General features: G+C 46.0%; 1 protein-coding gene across 3 annotated transcripts in view; it reads right to left on the bottom strand.

Annotated features, from left to right (window-relative positions):
- maml3 (mastermind-like transcriptional coactivator 3) overlaps nt 1–21,695 on the bottom strand; it is a 665,132-nt gene that overhangs the window by 417,291 nt on the left and 226,146 nt on the right. The gene's annotated exons all lie outside the window — the stretch shown is intronic.

Genomic DNA, 21,695 nt, shown 5'->3' on the forward strand with positions numbered 1-21,695 from the left:
CAGCGGATCTTCCTCCTAGACCCAATGTCCATCCCCTCAAACAAAGACACTGGGGTTGGGTGCAGTCTGTTGTGGACGGCAATTAGAAGCAATCTTCTATAATTCAAAATTCGCTGCCTGCAGCCCTGTCTGTAGCAGACGCAGATTAGGAACTTTGTTCCATGCTATGCTGTCAAATAGAGCTTATGTAACCAAAGAAAGTACTGCAACCAATACCGTATTTATAGTATGGAGCTGTGTTTGAAGGCTTCACACTCCTACCTATCTTCTTGTTAACGCCTCTACTGTTATAATACAGAATGATCTGAACCACAGGAAAGAAAAAGCAGGTTCCCATCTTCCAGGTGAGACATTAAACCGAGGCCCATTTGTCCTCTCAGGGGGGCACATCTCACAGTGCGAGTTGGAGATGAGCAGACAAGTTCCCCTGGTGTCCTGGCCAATATTCCTCCCTCAATCAACATTAATAAAACAGGTCACCGGACGAGCAATCCTGAGGCCGGAACGAATAATCCGTGAAACCTCAGTTCAAATCCCACCGAAGCAGTTTGAGAACTTGAATTCAGCTAACAGAGAGAAAAAAAAAGGAAATAATAGCCAGTGTCAGTAAAAGTGGCCACAAAGCTGTCAGATTGCCGTTAAAAACCGAGCCTGCTGCGCTTCCCTGGTTAGACCACTCCAGCCCCATGTTTTTTTTAATTAAATATTTTATTGAAAATTTTTGGTCAACCAACACAGTACATTGTGCATCCTTTACACAATATTATAACAACACAAATAACAATGACCTATTTTATAAACAAAAAATGAATAAATAATAAATAACAAAAATGAAAACTAACCCTAATTGGCAACTGCCTTGTCACAAGTAACACTCTCCAAAAATATAATTTAACAGTCCAATATATAATTATCTGTAGCAACGACCTATACATACTATACAGTATATATTAACAACCCTGAGAGTCCTTCTGGTTCCTCCTCCCCCCCCCCCCCCACCCCTCTCTCTCTCCCCCCCGCCCCCCCCCCCGATTCTGGGCTGCTGCTGCTGCCTTCTTTTTTCCATTCCGTCTATCTTTCTGCGAGGTATTCGACGAACGGTTGCCACCGCCTGGTGAACCCTTGAGCCGACCCCCTTAGGACGAACTTAATCCGCTCTAGCTTTATAAACCCCGCCATGTCATTTATCCAGGTCTCCACCCCCGGGGGCTTGGCTTCTTTCCACATTAGCAATATCCTGCGCCGGGCTACTAGGGACGCAAAGGCCAAAACATCGGCCTCTCTCGCCTCCTGCACTCCCGGCTCTTGTGCAACCCCAAATATAGCCAACCCCCAGCTTAGTTCGACCCGGACTCCTACTACTTTTGAAAGCACCTTTGTCACCCCCATCCAAAACCCCTGTAGTGCCAGGCATGACCAAAACATATGGGTATGATTCGCTGGGCTTCTCGAGCACCTCGCACACCTATCCTCCACCCCAAAAAATTTACTGAGCCGTGCTCCAGTCATATGTGCCCTGTGTAATACCTTAAACTGAATCAGGCTTAGCCTGGCACACGAGGACGACGAGTTTACCCTGCTTAGGGCATCTGCCCACAGCCCCTCCTCGATCTCCTCCCCCAGCTCTTCTTCCCATTTCCCTTTTAGTTCGTCTACCATAGTCTCCCCTTCGTCCCTCATTTCCCTATATATATCTGACACCTTACCATCCCCCACCCATGTCTTTGAGATCACTCTGTCCTGCACCTCTTGTGTCGGGAGCTGCGGGAATTCCCTCACCTGTTGCCTCGCAAAAGCCCTCAGTTGCATATACCTGAATGCATTCCCTTGGGGCAACCCATATTTCTCGGTCAGCGCTCCCAGACTCGCGAACTTCCCATCCACAAACAGATCTTTCAGTTGCGTTATTCCTGCTCTTTGCCACATTCCATATCCCCCATCCATTCCCCCCGGGGCAAACCTATGGTTGTTTCTTATCGGGGACCCCCCCAAGGCTCCAGTCTTTCCCCTATGCCGTCTCCACTGTCCCCAAATCTTCAGTGTAGCCACCACCACCGGGCTTGTGGTGTAGTTCCTCGGTGAGAACGGCAATGGGACTGTCACCATAGCCTGTAGGCTAGTCCCCCTACAGGACGCCCTCTCTAATCTCTTCCACGCCGCTCCCTCCTCCTCTCCCATCCACTTACTCACCATTGAAATATTAGCGGCCCAATAATACTCACTTAGGCTCGGTAGTGCCAGCCCCCCCCTATCCCTGCTACGCTGTAAGAATCCCTTCCTCACTCTCGGGGTCTTCCCGGCCCACACAAAACCCATGATGCTCTTTTCAATCCTTTTAAAAAAAGCCTTCGTGATCACCACCGGGAGGCACAGAAACACAAAGAGGAATCTCGGGAGGACCACCATCTTAACCGCCTGCACCCTCCCTGCCATTGACAGGGATACCATATCCCATCTCTTGAAATCCTCCTCCATCTGTTCCACCAACCGCGTTAAATTTAACCTATGCAATGTGCCCCAATTCTTAGCTATCTGGATCCCCAGGTAACGAAAGTCCCTTGTTACCTTCCTCAACGGTAGGTCCTCTATTTCTCTACTCTGCTCCCCTGGATGCACCACAAACAACTCACTTTTCCCCATGTTCAATTTATACCCTGAAAAATCCCCAAACTCCCCAAGTATCCGCATTATTTCTGGCATCCCCTCCGCCGGGTCCGCCACGTACAGTAGCAAATCATCCGCATACAAAGATACCCGGTGCTCTTCTCCTCCCCTAAGTACTCCCCTCCACTTCTTGGAACCCCTCAACGCTATCGCCAGGGGCTCAATCGCCAGTGCAAACAATAATGGGGACAGAGGGCATCCCTGCCTTGTCCCTCTATGGAGCCGAAAATATGCAGATCCCCGTCCATTCGTGACCACGCTCGCCACTGGGGCCCTGTACAACAGCTGCACCCATCTAACATACCCCTCTCCAAAACCAAATCTCCTCAACACCTCCCACAAATAATCCCACTCCACTCTATCAAATGCTTTCTCGGCATCCATCGCCACTACTATCTCCGTTTCTCCCTCTGGTGGGGCCATCATCATTACCCCTAACAACCTCCGTATATTCGTGTTCAGCTGTCTCCCCTTCACAAACCCAGTTTGGTCCTCGTGGACCACCCCCGGGACACATTCCTCTATTCTCATTGCCATTACCTTGGCCAGGACCTTGGCATCTACATTTAGGAGGGAAATAGGTCTATAGGACCCGCATTGTAGCGGATCCTTTTCCTTCTTTAAGAGAAGCGATATCGTTGCTTCAGACATAGTCGGGGGCAGTTGTCCCCTTTCCTTTGCCTCATTAAAGGTCCTCGTCAGTGCCGGGCGAGCAAGTCCACATATTTTCTATAGAATTCGACTGGGAATCCATCCGGTCCCGGGGCCTTTCCCGCCTGCATGCTCCTAATTCCTTTCACCACTTCTTCTACCTCGATCTGTGCTCCCAGTCCCACCCTTTCCTGCTCTTCCACCTTGGGAAATTCCAGCCGATCCAAGAAGCCCATCATTCTCTCCCTCCCATCCGGGGGTTGAGCTTCATATAATTTTTTATAAATGTCTTGAACACTCCATTCACTCTCTCCGCTCCCCGCTCCATCTCTCCTTCCTCATCCCTCACTCCCCCTATTTCCCTCGCTGCTCCCCTTTTCCTCAATTGGTGTGCCAGCAACCTGCTCGCCTTCTCCCCATATTCGTACTGTACACCCTGTGCCTTCCTCCATTGTGCCTCTGCAGTGCCTGTCTCCAGCCCCATGTTAATGTATTTGATTCTTCACTACCCTCTGAAGTAGTCCAGCAACAAACCATCATTTCAGGGAGACTAAGGATCTGAGAGATGCGTTTGGCACAGTAATTATTATGGTAAGACACAGAGGAAGATCTACAAACAATCCGAGACACAACTGTAACAAATAGTAACAGATATGGATTATCATTAAGCTGCAGCAACAAAATAGTACACATGATATTATCAAAGAAAAGGATTACACCTAGATGCAAAATTAACAGTGGAATCGAAAGAAATAAAACAAGTTTATTAATTTTCTTATCTAGATAGCCTAATAATACCGGATGGGAAAAGTGATCAAGACATCAGGAGGCACAGAACATTTGAAAGCAAAAATGTCAGGCCTCCTCAGATGTGAGAACATCTCTATGGAAAGCAGAATGAGATTATTAAAATGCTACATCTGGTCAACATTTCTACATAAATGCAGAAGTTGGAATATAAGCAAGACAGTGGAAGATAAATTAAAGGCAACAGAAACTTGTGAGTGGCTTCTGAGATGCATTATGTAGATTAATTGGATAATACACACACAACTAATGAGGAAGTTTGGAGGAAAGCAGGAAAAACTCTTCCAAATGGTCACCAAGAGACAACTCCAATTCCTTGGACACGTATTTAGGAGGGAGAAACTTGAACATCTGGTAGTGACTGGTAAAATCGAGGACAGAAGAGCAAAAGAGAGACAAAGCAGGAGATATATGGATCGCTTAAGCAGAGCAGGTACAAGATTTGAGAACAACACCAAGACGTTGGCCATTACCTAAGACAACGAAAGTTGGAAAGCCATGATCACTGTCCGTTGCAAAACAAAGAACCTGAAGACGGAGGAAGGTGGGCAATAAATATCAGTTTCGCTAGTGATACCAAAATCCTGAGAATGAATAAACTAAAAGAAAGTACATTTGTCCTTTCCCTCAGTATTGTTTGTAGGACCTTGCTTTGTGAAAATTGGCTGGTGTGTTTCCCTAAATTACAACAGTTGAAAAATATTTATTTGCGATGAAGTGCTTCAGAATATCTTGAAATCATGATAGGTACTACACAAAAGCATCTTTCTTAAAATAAATAGTCAAAGGCAGCCTTAAGCCCCACCACTCTCACTCACATTGCATCTGAAGTAGATTTCCATTTTCTCATGCCAGGGATCCTACAGCTAAGTAATGACATTTGGCAGAACTGAAAACCTTTTAAAGGTTTTGCAAAACTTCAGCAAGCATTCCCTTGGTAGGTTAGGTGGTGTTACGGGGATAGTGCGGGGGAGTGGACCTAGGTAGGGTGCTCTTTCGGAGCGTCCGTGCAGCCTTAATGGGCCAAATGGTTTCCTTCTGCACTGTAGAGATATAATGGCTCATGGATAATTTCACCGGTAGAGTTCTGAGCTGTATGGATAAAAGATCAGCCCAGGATTAATCCTTGGCCTCTCTTAAATTAACATGTCTCAGCCAGGACTGAGGACCACTGTACAATAACTTGCTTGTCACCCATGAAGAATAGCTCCTTTGGTGAGGTGGAGTTCCCTCATGGGGTTTACTGTAGCATAAGTTACCACATTTAGGAGAAGAAGAAAGAAAGCTGAGGTCAGGGGAAGTTGGGTGCAATGATGTTGCAGACTCAGCGATGTGGTTAAGCATATATGGTTTTCTAAAAAAACATTTGTTTCTCAGAGGACCGCTGCCTACAGAAAGGTACATTATGAATTCAATGCGTACAATTTATTGAATATATTATGGCAACCCAGCAAGATTACTTCAACAATACTTTCCTGCAATGATCTTTACCACTGAGAAGGGCAAGAGCAGCAACATCATGGGAAAACCATCACCTCCAAGTTTAACACCAATCACACAACATAGGACTTGGACATATATTGCCATCCCTTCATTTTTGTTCTGTCAATATCTAGGAATTCCTAATCTTACACCATTGTGAGAGCAACAACACCACATGGTCTCCAGCGGTTCATGGTACACACCCTCTGTCATCTGATTTCACCTTCTCCACTCATATGGTTCATCGTGATGAAAAGGCCAAGTCTGCAATTACTTTGGTCATCTCTTACTTTTAAAAGACGTGCAAAAATCTTTTTTTTCTGCATTGCAATACCATAGTGGTTAGTCAAATCTTTCATTCCCATACTGATTTCTATCAGTGGGGCATTGGGATTGAACAAGTTGACTTTCTTAGAAAGCTAGACACTTTGGCAACCCTGCCCTCTGCCACTGACTGTACTGGAGGTTGATAAGAGTCTGGCTCCCTTAATCGTGAGATACCACTGGCAGGCATCTACATTCATAAATAGAGTGCCTGCGTTGTGTCAGAGTCAAAGGGTATGGTAGAAGTTGGTAATTTAGGTGGGGGAGCGAGCAGGGTGATAAATCCCCACACCAGAAGAAATTAATATGCCTCTGACGAATGTGATATAAAATAGTTACTTTAGAGATATTAGTTACTGTAATGTAGAGATAGGCCAGTCTCATTCTGGTGAGTTCACAGACAAAGGATTTCAGACCGCATGGCAAAGCAAGGAGGAGGTGTGTCCACCAAAGGAGGAGAAAAGGATGCTGGGTAATAAGGGGGCCAGAGGAAGAGATGAGAAGTGAGCCAATCAGAATGTATGACCAGGTCAGGAGGGGTATAGGATGACCTATGGGAATTGTGTATGTGAAACTTGATACCATTTGAATTGATTTGCAGAAATCCCTTTGTCCCTTTGTTCATTCGCTTTCCGGGGTGTAGGAGACTGGGTGTGTCTTATGCCTCTGTGAAATGAATCAGGCTTGCAAGCCAAATAAAACAACTAATGCTGTACCTGCAAATCCTTCTCGACTTTTATTGAGGCCAGACTGACGGGTAAAGAAATTTGGGATTTGTCACCTCAAGCAAACTCTCTCAGCAAAGAGGCTTTTCATGGTTCCTGACTGTGATTCCCGTCAGGACCTCAGATCATCGTCACCTCCATATTGTTGGCAAGTCACAGTGGAGTGTGCCAAAGGATTCCTGGGGCTGTTATTTGTATTGTACTGAACCGTGTACATTTTCATGCTTTCCCTAGTTCTTCAGAGAACACAACTGGATTATGTCATTACAGGCTGTTGTATATGGGCACAATTAAAATGTTAATGTAAGTGATTTAGAGAGTAAATTAGCACTAGAATAGCAAAGTTCACCAAAGGTCAATGCTTCAAACTACAACAAAGCAGCCACAGTCCAGATATTAGAGGCCTTTCTCAGGATAATTGTCATACTTCTTATTCAACACCTCTTGATCCTGGGTTCGTATCCTTCCTACCTCCCTACAGTATTTGGTCACTTCACCCAGTGTATTGCAAAACGAAGAAAAATGTGGGGATGATAACTGCCGGATATTCATTGAGCATCGAGCTTTCACTTAAGGCAGAGAAGGTGCATTTATATTGGGCACGGTTCAACCAAAAGGGAGCAAAGTCCCCTAGCGAGTGTGTTTAGCTGCTTGTTTCCCGCACTTGCAATGCCGAGAAATACACGGCTATTCAACGCGAACCGTGTAAAATAAGGGGCCTGAACGGGGAATGCGTGGCCCAGGCTGCACGTAACCCCATTTTGTACAGTGAGGAGCTCCTCGGTGGAACTACCCACTGTAGCGAGATGTCGGGACACCACTGTTAAATATGGCAGGGTCCCTGCCCCTCCCCCCCCAACGCACCCCTCCACCACCCACGCCGGACAACCTTGGCCAGATCGGATGCGTGCAAAAATGCTAGCTTTATACCTTGGCATCCAGGTGGCACCAGAAGTTCCAAGGCACCACCAAAGAGCATGCATCTGGGGGCCTGCGATCCCCTTGGAGACCCCCACGAGTGCCGTTCCCTCTGGTCCCCATTTGTGGGGATCAGTACGAAACGGCGCTCGCCTGAAGTCTCTGAGGCGAAGGGAGAAGGAACTGAATTTCAAAGCCTCAGGTCCCTCGGGAATCTGCATATTAGAGTGAGGCTTACTGCTTCGCTCTAATGCGCAAATTTGCTAAGATGTGATCCCGCCCATTGTGGGCAGGATTCACCTCACAACATCTCGTGAGATCGTGTTGAATCTCGCGAGGCATTGTGAGCCGGGTAGATCCCGGGAGCGGGGTCTCCTGGCTTTCAATGACCACGCTGCTCCGGGGCGAGCTGCTAATCCGGCGCAGCGTGGTCGCAGGATCGTGCCCCATTGTTTTTAATACACATTCTGAATTAGGCAACTGCCTTTGAACCACTCCCAGGAACCTGTAGCCTCCAATCACTCTCAGAAGATTGCTCTTGAGCTGACTCATACGAGGCTAATGTCTGTGAGCTCCTCCGGAGATACCAATATCCATGATTCCACTGTCCATGATTCTCACCTAAGCGCTGTCTTTGCGCCACTCCCACAGAGGCACATCTTTGAGCTGTTCACTGGAATGTCCATTGTATAAGCCACTCTGTATAAGCCTTCTGTCTGTGAGTTGTTCCATTTCTGCTCTCTGTGAGTTACCATTGGCATTCCATCTGCTACACGTTGCTAGCAATGTGGCTTCACAGCGCCAGGATCCCAGGTTCGATTCCCTGCTGGGTCACTGTCTGTGCAGAGTCTGCACGTTCTCCCAGTGTCTGCGTGGGTTTCCGCCGGGTGCTCTGGTTTCCTCCTACTGTCCAAAGACGTACAGGATAGGTGGATTGGCCATGATATATTGCCCCTTAGAGTCCAAAAAGGTTAGGAGGGGTTATTGGGATAGGGTGGAAGTGAGGGCTTAAGTGGGTCAATGCAGACTCAATGGGCCGAATGGCCTCCTTCTGCACCATATGCTCTATGTTCTACCCCAATGCAAACCAAATCCATTCTCATCTAGGAAGGACATTGGAGTCTTGAGCAAAATCGTAAGAAGCAACTGCCTTCCACCCCAACTCCCCTTCACTTCCTCCAGTGGGGAACCTGCATTCTTGGACTCGAAACTTCAAAGGCTCCCTTATCCTTTCCCAGTTTTGATAATAAGGTTCCTCATTCTCCACATAATACAACATCTCAATATTAATTGTTTTGAGGCATCATACACCCAGTAGAAGCACACAGATGCCCCAGTCAATGATAGAACAGTCAGTAGAGAAAATGTGTATGAGTAAATGCACAAAACAGGGAACAGCAAATTGGCAGTGTGATACGTACTCCACCCAATTTTCTTCTTCATTGAGTTTGGTGTGTTAAATGGGCTGTTGATTTCCTGTTGGGGGGAGGGGGGGAATGGGCTGGCAGGTGAGTTCTAAATGTTACCTCACCAGCCCCTGGAGCTTGCACCAGAATTTCCAGTTTCCTCAAAGGACTTTCCCACCAAACGCCTTCTCCCCCACTCCAGCCTCTGCCCAAACCAACTTTGGCAGGGTCAGCACAAAATATCCAAGATGGTGCATGCCGGCACTTATGTTGAGTCCCTAAATTTGCAGCGGTAATGCACTCTGTTCAACCCTGCTTCCAATATATGTTGCAATCTTTCTATTTTCTACATAAGCCTCCCTGTAGCTCTCCAAGAGTGAGTGAGTGCTGATTTTGCATTCTGTGTTTAAACCCATTAAAACCAATGGAGACTTTTGCTGCCAGCAGAGGGAGCAGATCTCGAACTGGAGCTGGATTGAAATCAAATTCTAGAAGAGTAAGGATGCATTTAAAAAAAATGTTATTGCTTTCTCAAAGTTACAAAGCCAATGCGCAGAGTGGGCATCTCCTTGCTTGCTCCAAAAAGCAATCCAAATTCAAATTGAATCCAATTCGTAGGCCTCACAAGAGAGACATACCAGACCCAGGCTGACAAGAAAAGGTATTGCACCTGATCTCGAACTTGATCCTATGCCTGATCTTAGCCAAAAGTACAAATCCATCAGACCATCCAGCCACCTCTTTGGAATAGGATAGGAGTGTGTATGGCCGCTGGCTTGTCTGGTCTGGAAAATCTCCATGGATGTTGCTGTAATAGTTCGATATGAAATAGGTTTAGACAGTTTTAATCCTGTTCACACAGGACATGAGACAACAGCAATAAACTGTCCCCAGTGCTACATTAATTGTCACTTGAAGGCCACAGGACAGCTGGTGTGGAAAATGAAAAACAATTGGTGTAGTGAAAGATGCTCTTCTAAGTGTGGAGATGAGTCACCTTGTTTGAGTAAAGTGGATAGAGCTCTAATCTTCTTCTGATCTCGGAGTACTTAGTGCCAACACTGAGTGTACAAACTAGAAAGAATTCCACTCCCCAGGATATAAATAAACAGATTAAGAGACTGACTTCTCATATAGCAAGTTTTTGATGCAGATTACTCAAAAGGGTATCAGATAATCAAAACAATAATTAAACTCATGAGATTGAATTTCCACAGGGGGCTCTCCCAATTTTCTCCCAAACTTTGGCAAGAACTCTCACTCTCAGAAACCCCAGAGAAATAGTGTAGACTGATTCTCCTGAGTTTCCACAGATCATCTGTTGAAATCAGGAGAATCACCGATCCCCCCATGTGCTCCCATGGAATTTTAACTCGGTAGTGCTATACTTTGACAACATGGGCTTCTGAATATTGTCATGAAGGTCTCTGCTTTTGTTCCAGGTTCAATCCTGGTTTACACAAAGCTAGCCAGATCTTAGTTAGAATCACAGGGTAGATATGGGTCCTCTCACGCCACGTTCTGTTTTCGGATATACATATGTACATGAGACCTTGCCAAGGTAATTAGCACGGGGCCCTCAAATTTAGGAAGGATGTCAAAACAATGGCGATGTTACAGAAAAGATATACAAAGAAAATACCAAGGGCGAGAGGCTTTAATCTTGAGGAGAGTGTTAACTGAGCTCTTCTTACCACAGCAGAGAAGGTTACAAAGTGATATGATAGAGGTGTTCAAATCACAAGGAGCTTAGAGAAAGTAAATAGTAAACTATTTTCACTGGTCAGTATTAATCATGGCATGAACGTAAGGCAGTCAAAACCGCAAAGGGCAAGTTTAGGAGAATCTTTGTATCGGGGTTTGTCACGACTTGAAACAGAAGTGGAAGAAAATGGTTAAATAATCTGTATAATAATAATAATCTTTATTGTCACAAGTAGGCTGACATTAACACTGCAACAAAGTTACTGTGAAAATCCCCGAGTCGCCACATCCGGCGCCAGTTCGGGTACACAGAGGGAGAATTCAGAATGTCCAATTCACCTAACAGCCCGTCTTTCGGGACTTGTGGGAGGAAACTGGAGCACCTGGAGGACACCCACGCAGACACGGGGAGAACATGCAGACTCCACACAGACAGTGACCCAAGGTGGGAATCGAACCTGGGACCCTGGCACTGTGAAGCAACAGTGCTAACCACTGTGCTACCGTGCCACCCACAGTATTTGAAGAAAATACTCAAGAGTATGAGGAAAGGGCAGGGGAATGGACTAAGTTTAAAAGCTCTTTCAGAGAAGTGTGATTATTCAAGTAACATCCTCTGCTGTAATATTGTATGCTTCCATGTATTTTCCTATGGCAGTGATGGCAACCTAGGCTAGTGAGTGGGCCGCATTGTAGCCACGTAAAATGGCTGCGTTCCGATTAATCTGGCCAAAACCCAGTTTGAAATGGCTAACCCGAAAGACTGCTGGGAAAAGCAGCTAAGAAGACACAAGCAGGAAGCTGCAGACAGTATTGCATATTCGGCTCTGGGGAAGTTAGCCCAGATCGATACTCAGGGCTATCAACAGCCCATCAACTCAGGTATTTGCAGTTACATTCAGGACTGTTTCCAGCCCATCTATTCAGACATCTGCAGTTAAATCGGCTATCCCAGGGAACAATTGCAACATATTAGCAATTGAATACCGGGCCAGACCTGTCGGCGCCTGCAGTGGCCGAAACAAAGACAGGTGAACGACCACCGCCCGATCGAGGAATCGCCTCACCATTGGACACATCGACCCCAGGGATTGGGGACAAATCCAATCACTTGGGACTCAGGGTCAAGGGCCGCCCCGGGAGGCGGGAAGCCCCTGGGCCCTATAAAAGTGAGGGGCCAAGTTCAGATCTCTCTCTCTCTCTCCTCTTCACCTGCTCGAGACCTTCGCAAGAACAGCAACTGGGAACTGTAAGTTTGAATCCAGCGATTGCTATCCGGTAGAGACACCTAGCCACCGACCTGTAGCAGCCTTTTGAATCCCGCGGGCCCGACGTGATTGGACAAGCCATTCGTCTCCCTGAACTGGTGGGCTCTTCCTAAGTTAAGTATTGGCCAGTAGTGATAGGTTTATTGTATAGATAGTAGTATTAGTGTATTAATATTGCTTGTTGTATATAATAAATGACCGTTGTTTTAATCCTTACTAAGCGGTGTGCTGTATTATTAATTATAACCTGAACTTGAACCACGTGGCGGTATCAGAAAGATACCTGGCGACTCATGAGCAAAGGTGACGTAATCAGAGCAAATAGACTAAGGTTAAAAAGAGCAACAGCATGAGTGACCCTCCTTCATCTCAGTGGGCCGCAAGATTGAAATGGGGGCTTGTTCAACAACCACAACCCCATGTGTCATGATATGCAGACACACACATAATGATATATAGACAAGCAGCGAATGGACATGACCAATAAGCAGACAGAACACTCGGGGGTGGGATCTGACTATAAAAGACACGAGGCACTCACACTCCGCCTCTTTCCACGGATGAACATCTGGAGAGTCAGTCAAGGGTGTTGTTACAATCTCACACCTCCACCACGTGGCTAAGAGCTAGTCTGGTTCAGTCAGACAGAGTAAACACACTTAAGTTAGCCGAGATTCGAACTCACAGAGAACTGTGCTAACTGTGCTATTAGTTCAATAAACCTGATTGAGCTAACTTCAAGGTCAGGAGTATCTTTCTGATCTAAGCTGCATCCAGTTGCAGCCAGTGTTAGACCAGTGTACCTAACACGACATAGAACATAGAACAGTACAGCACAGAACAGGCCCTTCGGCCCTCAATGTTGTGCCGAGCATTGTCCGAAACTAAGATCAAGATATCCCACTCCCTGTCATTCTGGTGTGCTCCATGTGCCTATCCAATAACCGCTTGAAAGTTCCTAAAGTCTCCGACTCCACTATCACAGCAGGCAGTCCATTCCACACCCTAACCACTCTCGGAGTAAAGAACCATGATACCAGGAGACAACTAATTTAAGGTGGCTTACCTCAGTCCGCTCCGTGATGACCAGCAAATGTATCCCGGCACCATGGAGAAGATTCAGGCTCTTCACCAGCTCAGGACCTCCGGCAATCTCAGTGCCAACTGGCGGATATTCAAGCGAAAGTTTCTGCTGTACATCGAAGCCTCAGACCTCGAGGGTGCGTCTGATGCAAGAAAGATTGCGCTTCTCCTCTCAACAGCGGGTGATCAAGCCATCAAACTCTTCAACTCGTTTAACTTCACCGAAAGCCAGGACAAGGCAAAGTTTCAGACCATCCTGGACAAGTTCAATAGTCACTGTGAAGTGGACACCAATGAAATCTTTGAGCACTGCATATTCAAACAATGTCTTCAAGGTAAAGATGAATCTTTCAATGCCTTCTTAACTAGCCTCCGCCTACTAGCGCTGTCCTGCAACTTTGGTGATATTGCTGACTCCATGATCAGAGACCAAATCGTGTTTGGAGTTCACTCTGGTCCTCTGAGAGACCAGCTCTTAAAAAACAAGCATATGACCCTGCCAGTCGCGACTGAAACATGTACAGTGCGTGAGCACGCAAAAAATCGGTATTCCCAATACAAATCGGCTGAAACTGAGAAACTTGCCTCCCATGAGGCAGTGAATGTGCAGGCCATCTCCCGGATGCAGCGCCTCAGCATTGAAGACAGCGGCCATCTCGCGCGCTTTTCCCGGAGATCCACGCATGCGAACGATATAATGAAGCGGCTGACACCCACACTGTGCAGGTGCAGACGTCTGCTGACCACACTGCGCATGTGCGACGACGTACACGACATCATGGCGTGCCCGAACTGTGGCAACGCCCACTTAAAGGGACACTGCCCTGCAAGAGGCGGGCGATGTTTAAACTGCGAGAAGCCTGGACACTATGCAGCCTTGTGTAGGTCTGCACCACCAGTCAGGTTTTAATCCCGCCCATCAAGGCGCTGTCGTCCCCACCACCATCTCTCCGGCGGTTGACCAGGATCACATGCAAGCCACAAAGACTGGACTTATGGACATTTGTCCTGTTTGCTATGTTCTGTGTTCTCGCATTAGACAGCTGTTTTCACATGTACATATGTTCACATCCACTGCATGTATATATGTTAATTGGCCTATTCTTGTAAATATGTTCACATATGTCATCCAAACATAAAAAAAGGGGAGATGTCATGATATGCAGACACATACATAATGATATACAGACAAGCAGCTAATGGACACAGACAACAGGACATGACCAATAAGCAGGATACTCAGGGGTGGGATCTGACTATAAAAGACACGAGGCACTCACACTCCGTCTCTTTCCACTGATGAACATCTAGAGAGTCAGTCAGCCACCTCCACCACGTGGCTAAGAGCTAGTCTGGTTCAGTCAGACAGAGTAACCACACTTAAGTTAGCAGAGAGTCGAACTCACAGAGAACTGTGCTAAGTGTGCTATTAGTTCAATAAACCTGATTGAACTAACTTCAAGGACTGCAGTATCTTTCTGATCTAAGCTGCATCCAGTTGCAGCCAGTGTTATACCAGTGTACCTAACACAACACCATGAATAAGATTAAATACATTTAATACGGGCCAAATATTTCATGAGTTAGAGAAAATGCTTAATCATTCATATATTAATAGAACTGTCATCAGCTTCAAATGGTTAAAAACAAAATAAATATTTACACTTTAGAGGCAGAGGGAGAGCACGGCTCCCACAGTCAATGTTGTGAGCAATCAGCACAGCACTTCACTCACTTGCCCTTGCTTTACGTGCGTATCACTTCAGTCATTCTGATAGGAAAAAAACTACACCGATGGAAATCGGTAGAACCTGACAACCCTGCGCATGGGCAACGGTCAACAAAATGTCTCATGGGTCACATGTTGCCCACCACTTCCCTATAGCTTTAGCTCCATATAAAAATCCATGGATACATTTCAGTGTAAGCAGGATGCTGGGGGTGAGGGGGAAGGTAAATTAATTCTCCAGTCAATTGGCAGTAACCATTCCTATAGCACGTCTGTAGCCGACGAAGAATGCCACGGCAAAGTCTTCTATGGGAGTTTGATTAGATTACTCTGGATTTGAGTGAAGCACCCAGAGTGAGCCTCTCCCGTTGTCTATAGACACCTGAAATCAGGCTAAGTGATTACATTCCTTTTCATGAACAGGGTTTACATATCAATAAGCGATGGGGCCTGAAGGCGGCAGCTGTAGCGCCTAATGAACTACTAAGCTGCTTGTCTCTGCGACTGTATCACTGATACTGCTAGTACGTCTTTGCTGTTTTACTGCTGCTTCTGCGGCAACATTACAGCCTGTGGCCTGACCTTTGTCAGCTACTGTACCACATGCACTTCCACTAATCTCAGGAAGAGAGTTAACAGTTGACACACACTGTGCTATAGTTTGTTTACAGTTAAATATTAATGGAACGTTCCCTGCAGCACTTTGTGTCATACGAAAATAAGCAACATGTTCAGTAATAATCACTTGTGACAGACTGTACTCACACACCTCAGAGAACCATCACTCCTTCAACAAGTCCTGTATCTGAGTGCAACATATGTTCTTGGGACTGTTCATTGAGTACGAGCATTACCTTTTCATGGCTACTCCATTTTTTAAGGTTAATTTGGGATTCCTATTTTTCCACCGAGTTTTGAGGAGACACAGGCAAAAATTGACAACCATTATTAATACTGGCCCTGTGCAACTACAGTGTGTACAAACTGCAGGGGTTGCATGGATATATTATGTATGAGACTATTATAAAGGTCAGATTGTCAAAATGAATACATTGCTAACTCTTCCAGGAAACAGTACTGTGCCAGTGCATGGTGCTGTGGAACAGAGTGGAGCAGAATTCGCCTTCATCTGTTTAGTTTCCCATCTCTGCTGCACTGGGTAGGGAGGGCACAATTGGAAGGGAACAAGGGAAGGGGCAATGTCACACAGTGGCAGCTGGCGTAAAAACAACATTTGTAAAGGACGAATATCAATACCCTCAGTCTCAAGTGTGGGAATCGGGAGTGTCTGTGAAGGAGGGAGGAGAGGGGAGAAAAAAAGGAAGATAGTGTGCACCCTCATGTAAAACTACTCCTGTAAAGTTAGCAAGTTTCTTACTTGTAAATCTCTAATCCTGACATATTTACTACACTCCTATCTCTACCTTATTACCATCACAGGCTGCTGATTGGTAGCTTGCACAAAGTATCGTTTCTCAGGCACCAACCATGACAACTGCCTAAAAACCCCTAATTTTTGTCAACATATAACAGAATGAGTCTCACCTAATTAAGATATTTGCATGCAAGCATTTTAACAAGCCTGAGATAATATCCCAACATTGGTAATGCAGCCGTTTTGTTGCATGTGTTTATCAAGGAAGCCGATCCAAAGTGCTTCACAATCAGCAGATTTTCTTGAACTGCAGCCATGTGTGGAATCCTCCAGAGTTAGGATTGTATACTACAGAATAGTATATTTACATGAAAGTCTATAACTTATCAATGGCCGTCATTCTCAGCAAGTAGTGCACCTGTTGACTCCACTGGGAGAAGGGTTTTCGAGTCACAATTTGTTTTAATAGAACGATGTCAGGGAATGCATCAATCTGGTCACTTTAACTAAAAATGTAACCATTTTAACAAGTCACAGTGTAGGAGATTTTCTAAGGAACTGCAGTGTAGGCTACAATAGTACTCCTGGGCCTAGATCTTTGCAGAGCTGTGGAGACAGCATGGCTTATCCAAAATGGCACAAGGGAGCCCGGACCTGGAAATCCTGGCCCCATTTCCAACAGACCCTATTTTTGCCTGTCAGGGAATGGGGGTGGGATGTGACTTACATATGAAAGAAACCGAAACACATCAGGACCATTTGAACTCAGTCCTGAGTTCATGCAGATTCCATTTTAAGGAGAGAGGGCCTTATCCGGTAGTGTGTTTTTAAAATTAGTTTATGGGATGTGTACGTCGCTGGCTGGGCCAGCATTTATTGCCCATCCCTGTGGGCAATTAAGATTCAACCATATTTCTGTGGGTCTGGAGTCATATGTAGTTAACTTACAATCTTTCGGAGAGTAGACGCAAAAGGAATGGAACTCTTGAGCTTTCAGTGGCACAGTGGTATTGTTGTTGGACTACTAATCCAGAGACCCAAGCTCATGCTTTGGGGATCCAGGATCGAATCCCACCATGGCAGATGGTGACATTTGAATTCAATAAAAATCTGTGATTAAAAAGTCTAATAACGCCCATGAAACCATTATCAATTATCATAAAAACCCATGTGGTTCACTAATGTCCTTTTGGGAAGGAAATCTGTCGTCCTTATCTGGTCTGGCCTACATGTGACTCCAGATCAACAGCAATGTGCTTGATTCTTTTTTTAAACAATAAATTTAGAGTACCCAATTATTTTATTTTCCAATTAAGGGCAATTCAGCGTGGCCAATCCACCTAACCTGTATATCTTTGAGTTGTGGGGGTGAAATCCACGCAGACACGAGGAGAATGTGCAAATTCCACACGTACAGTGACCCAGGACTGGAATTCGAACCCGGGCCCTCAGCGCCGTAGGCATTAGTACTAACCACTGTGCCACCCTATGTGCTTGATTCTTAAATGCCCTCAGGGATGGGCAAATAATGATGGCTCAGCCAGCGATACTGACATCCCATGAACACATTTTCAACAATTTATTTAAATCCTCTGCCCTTTAAATTTTGAAAAATAAGCCTGTCTGTGTCTCGGAGTTAAAAACAAAAATCAGCGTTTGCAGTTTAAATAATGGTGGGGCCTTTAACCATCAAGGTGTTGGGACAGCAGACTGGACTCCAGCATGCCCCCCCCCCCCCCCCCCTCACCCCCTGCCAGAATGAAGATCATGCAATTCAGGACACATATTCCCAATAGACAGGTGAGGTGAGGAGAAATGTTTCCTGACTTTTCATCCACTTTGGGGGCACGATCTTCTGGCTGCTCACGCCAGTGGGATCTTCCTGTCCATGGATTTCCCGGCGGCATGTGTTGGATTCAATGGAAAATCCCATTGACAGCAGCGAGACGAGAAGATCCCAAGGCGGGATGCCTCCCGCCACTGAGAAACACGCCATGGGGCGGCCAGAGAACCTCACCCTGGGAATGAAAATCCAGGACCTAATTATAAATAATACAACCCCATACCCGGTCTTTTCTTTCTTTTTTTTCATAAATTTAGAATGCCCAATCATTTATTTTTCCAATTAAGGGGCAATTTAGCGTGTGCCGATATGCCTAACCTGCACATGTTTGGGTTGTGGGGGTGAAACCCACGCAGACACGGGGAGAATGCAAACTCCACACAGTGACCCGGGGCCAGGATTGAACCCAGGTCCTCAGCGCCATAGGCAGCAGTGCTAACCACTGCGCCGCCATGCCACTCAGCCCCCCCCCCATACCCAGTCTTGACTGTCATTTAGTTATGACTGCATAATTCCACCAGGGTGATGGCACGCTGAGTGGGCCCGTTTCAATTATATACACTTTCCACTGGACACTAAAGGCAACAATTGGTGCTCACTCCAGTCAATCGTGTCCACTGAAGGAGGAAATGTGATGAAAGGTAAATGTAACTTTTATTAAAAAAACAATTGTTTTTGATCGTTAAACAATCCCAAGGACAAATTAATTGGGAATAGAATGGAGACAAGTTGAGGCTGGGAATTGGGGATGGAATCTGCAGTAAATAACAGAAAATATCAGGTAACATAAGAGCCTCATCATTCACCCAACTCCAGTTTCATTCTGTAGTTCCATCCTCAATGTCTATCATTGCTCCGCCACGATATCTTATACTTGTGTCCTTTCTCTTGCAGCTTTTCCTACATTAAATGGGGTCACCACAATGCTCGCTGATCACTCCTTCCTATCAACCAACATTTATGAATTTGGCGCATGCCCTTGCTACCATTAACCCTCCCAGTTTATCCAGACTGGGGACTGCCTGCCTCAGTGGCTGGATTCTTTCATGGCCAACAAATCCTGGAGTGGGACTTGAACCTGGAGCCATCCAACTCAGTAACAGGAGAACTAACCACTGAACCATTGCAGCTCCCCATCTTGTATCTGTGTCTATCGCCTTTATATTGAATGGGGCTCTGGGCACCAACATTTCAGCTGTGCCAATGCTAGTGCTGAGATTCCATATCTGGGAGGGACAGCAATAGGAATTGGCACGATTCATATTAGGCAACTTTTATTTTTCTTTCCCCCCCCCCCTCCTCCACCTCCAATCCCCTCCTCCTCCACCTCCAATACCCCCTCCTCCAAACCCCCCTTCTCCTGCACCCCCCTCCTTCACCACCCTCCTCCTCCACCTCCAATCCCCTCTCCTCCTCCAACTCCAATCCCCCCTCCTCCCTCAACCCCCCTCCTCCACCACCAATACCCCCCATCTCCCCCTTCGCCTCCAATCCCCCTCCTCCTACTCCAATCCCACCCTCTCCCTCAACCCCCCTCCTCCACCACCAATCCCCCCATCAACCCCTCCGCCTCCAATCCCCCCTCCAATTCCCCCCTCTCCCTCAACCCCCCCTCCACCACCTCCAACCCCCCCTCCACCTCCTCCAACCCCCCCCACCTCCAACCCTCCCTCCCTCCACCTCCACCCTGCCCCTCCACCTCCACCACCTCCAAAGCCCCCTCCCCACCCCCCACCCCCAACCACCTCCAACGCGCCCCCCCCCCCACCACCACCACACATTAGGCAACTTAAGAAAGGACTCTATATTAGCAATACTGATCTGTGGTGCTAATAGAATCATTTCACTGGATCATAAGGCCCATACACGTAAACTGTTGTCTCTTACTGGAGAGCAAAAGGCATTAGAAATAGGAAAGCGGGCAGACAGTTAAGGGGAAATCCATGTCCAGCAATGTTGCTAGCTTGCAACAGAATGATTTTAAAAAAATAATATACATTTTGCTAATAGTCTACATTGTTGGTCTTAAAGCATTCGCTATTAATGAAGCAGCAAGAGTTCAATTTTTAAACTAAAATCAAAGCGGTAGTGGTTCTGAAGAATTCATATTGGACTCAATGTTAACTCTGGCCGGAATTCTCCGGCTCTTGGGATTCTCTTTTCCCGCTGACAGCGCACCCCACCCAGAGGTTTCGTGGCGGCGTGGGTGACTTCAATGGGAAATCCCATTGACAAGTGGCGGGAAGAGAGGATCCCGCTGCCAGCAAATGGTGCGTCACCAAGAAACACACAATTGGGGGACCGGAGAAACCAGCCCTCTGTTTTTCTCTCTCCACAAATACTGCCAGACATGCTGAGCATTTCCAGCATTTTTTGCTTTATTTCAAGTTCTTATTAGTCACTGCAAGCCTATTGTCCAGACATGCAAGCAGAAGTTAGTTGGAATTATTCAAGCAATTGAACAATGGCATATTTACATATGCTCATAGCCATAGCATGAGCAAGTGGAAGAAGAGGCGGTCAAGATACAAAATGGAGAAACACTTAAACACAACTATATGTTGGGCGGCACAGTGGCGCTGAGGACCCGGGTTTGATCCCGGCCCTGGGCCACTGTCTGTGTGGAGTTTGCACATTCTCCCCGTCATTGTATGGGTTTCACCCCTACAACCCAAAGATGTGCAGGTCAGGTGGATTGGTCACATTAAATAATAATAATAATAATAATATTGCCCCTTAATTGGAAAAAAAATAATTGGGCACTCTGAATTTATTTTGAAAAGACAATTATATTTTACCATATCTTTTACTCTTGCCAAGCAGTTTAAAACTGTTTTTATACAAGCATTTGTTTAGCTTGGTTTCTGAGAGACTGCAATATGTGATCCAGAGAAAATATACTGTTATTCTGTGCCTGTCTGGTATCTTTAATGGCCTTTCCTAATTTCTAATGCATGCATATTTCATGAGGTATCATTAATAGTATAATATTTTTCTTGTCTTCACCAAGGAGTCATTTTCATCTCACTCTGCTGTGTTCATCCATGAGATTTCAGCTATTCCAGAGGATCATAATGAATCGCTGAAATTCAGAGAATTTGTAGTGAGATGACATTCTGAACAGCCCTGCAAAACAGAGATAGAGACAGCATTTGCTTGCTGCCAATTCATGAGAAAACCCATCACTTGACGCTTAAGGCATAATCCTCCCTAAGACCTTCTGCAGGTGAGTATAAACATGTGAGAAGGTCTGTAACAGTGGTCAAAGGGCACCTGAGTCACAGAGCCGATGCAAACAGTTGTATGTTCTGCACCTGAGCTGTGTAGGTGCCAGTCTAAGTAGCTCACTGACAGTGTTCATACCAGTGTGCAAACTATCCGCACAAATTTTATAGGTCATATTGCAAAATGTTACGCTGTAGGTAACGTGTTCCCTATGCCTGAAATCTGATGAAAAAACAGAAAATCCCCTTTCCATTTTGCTGTAGGACGGGGCTATTCAGAGTCTGCTCAAAGCCGATGAAGCTTTTTGTGCAAAGGTACTGACAAAAACATCTCCTTCCCACGTGGAGCATTATCACATCAGCCAGACATAGGAGGGCTGCTGTTAACTGTGGGAATATTACCCCCAGCATGAGTCACCACATTCAGGAGGGGAAGGGAGAAAACTGGGTGAACACACATGGACTGAACCCACTGGCCAAATTTTTAGGACA

Source organism: Scyliorhinus torazame, chromosome 3 (assembly GCF_047496885.1).
Source record: "Scyliorhinus torazame isolate Kashiwa2021f chromosome 3, sScyTor2.1, whole genome shotgun sequence".
Classification (NCBI taxonomy): Eukaryota; Metazoa; Chordata; class Chondrichthyes; order Carcharhiniformes; family Scyliorhinidae; genus Scyliorhinus; species Scyliorhinus torazame.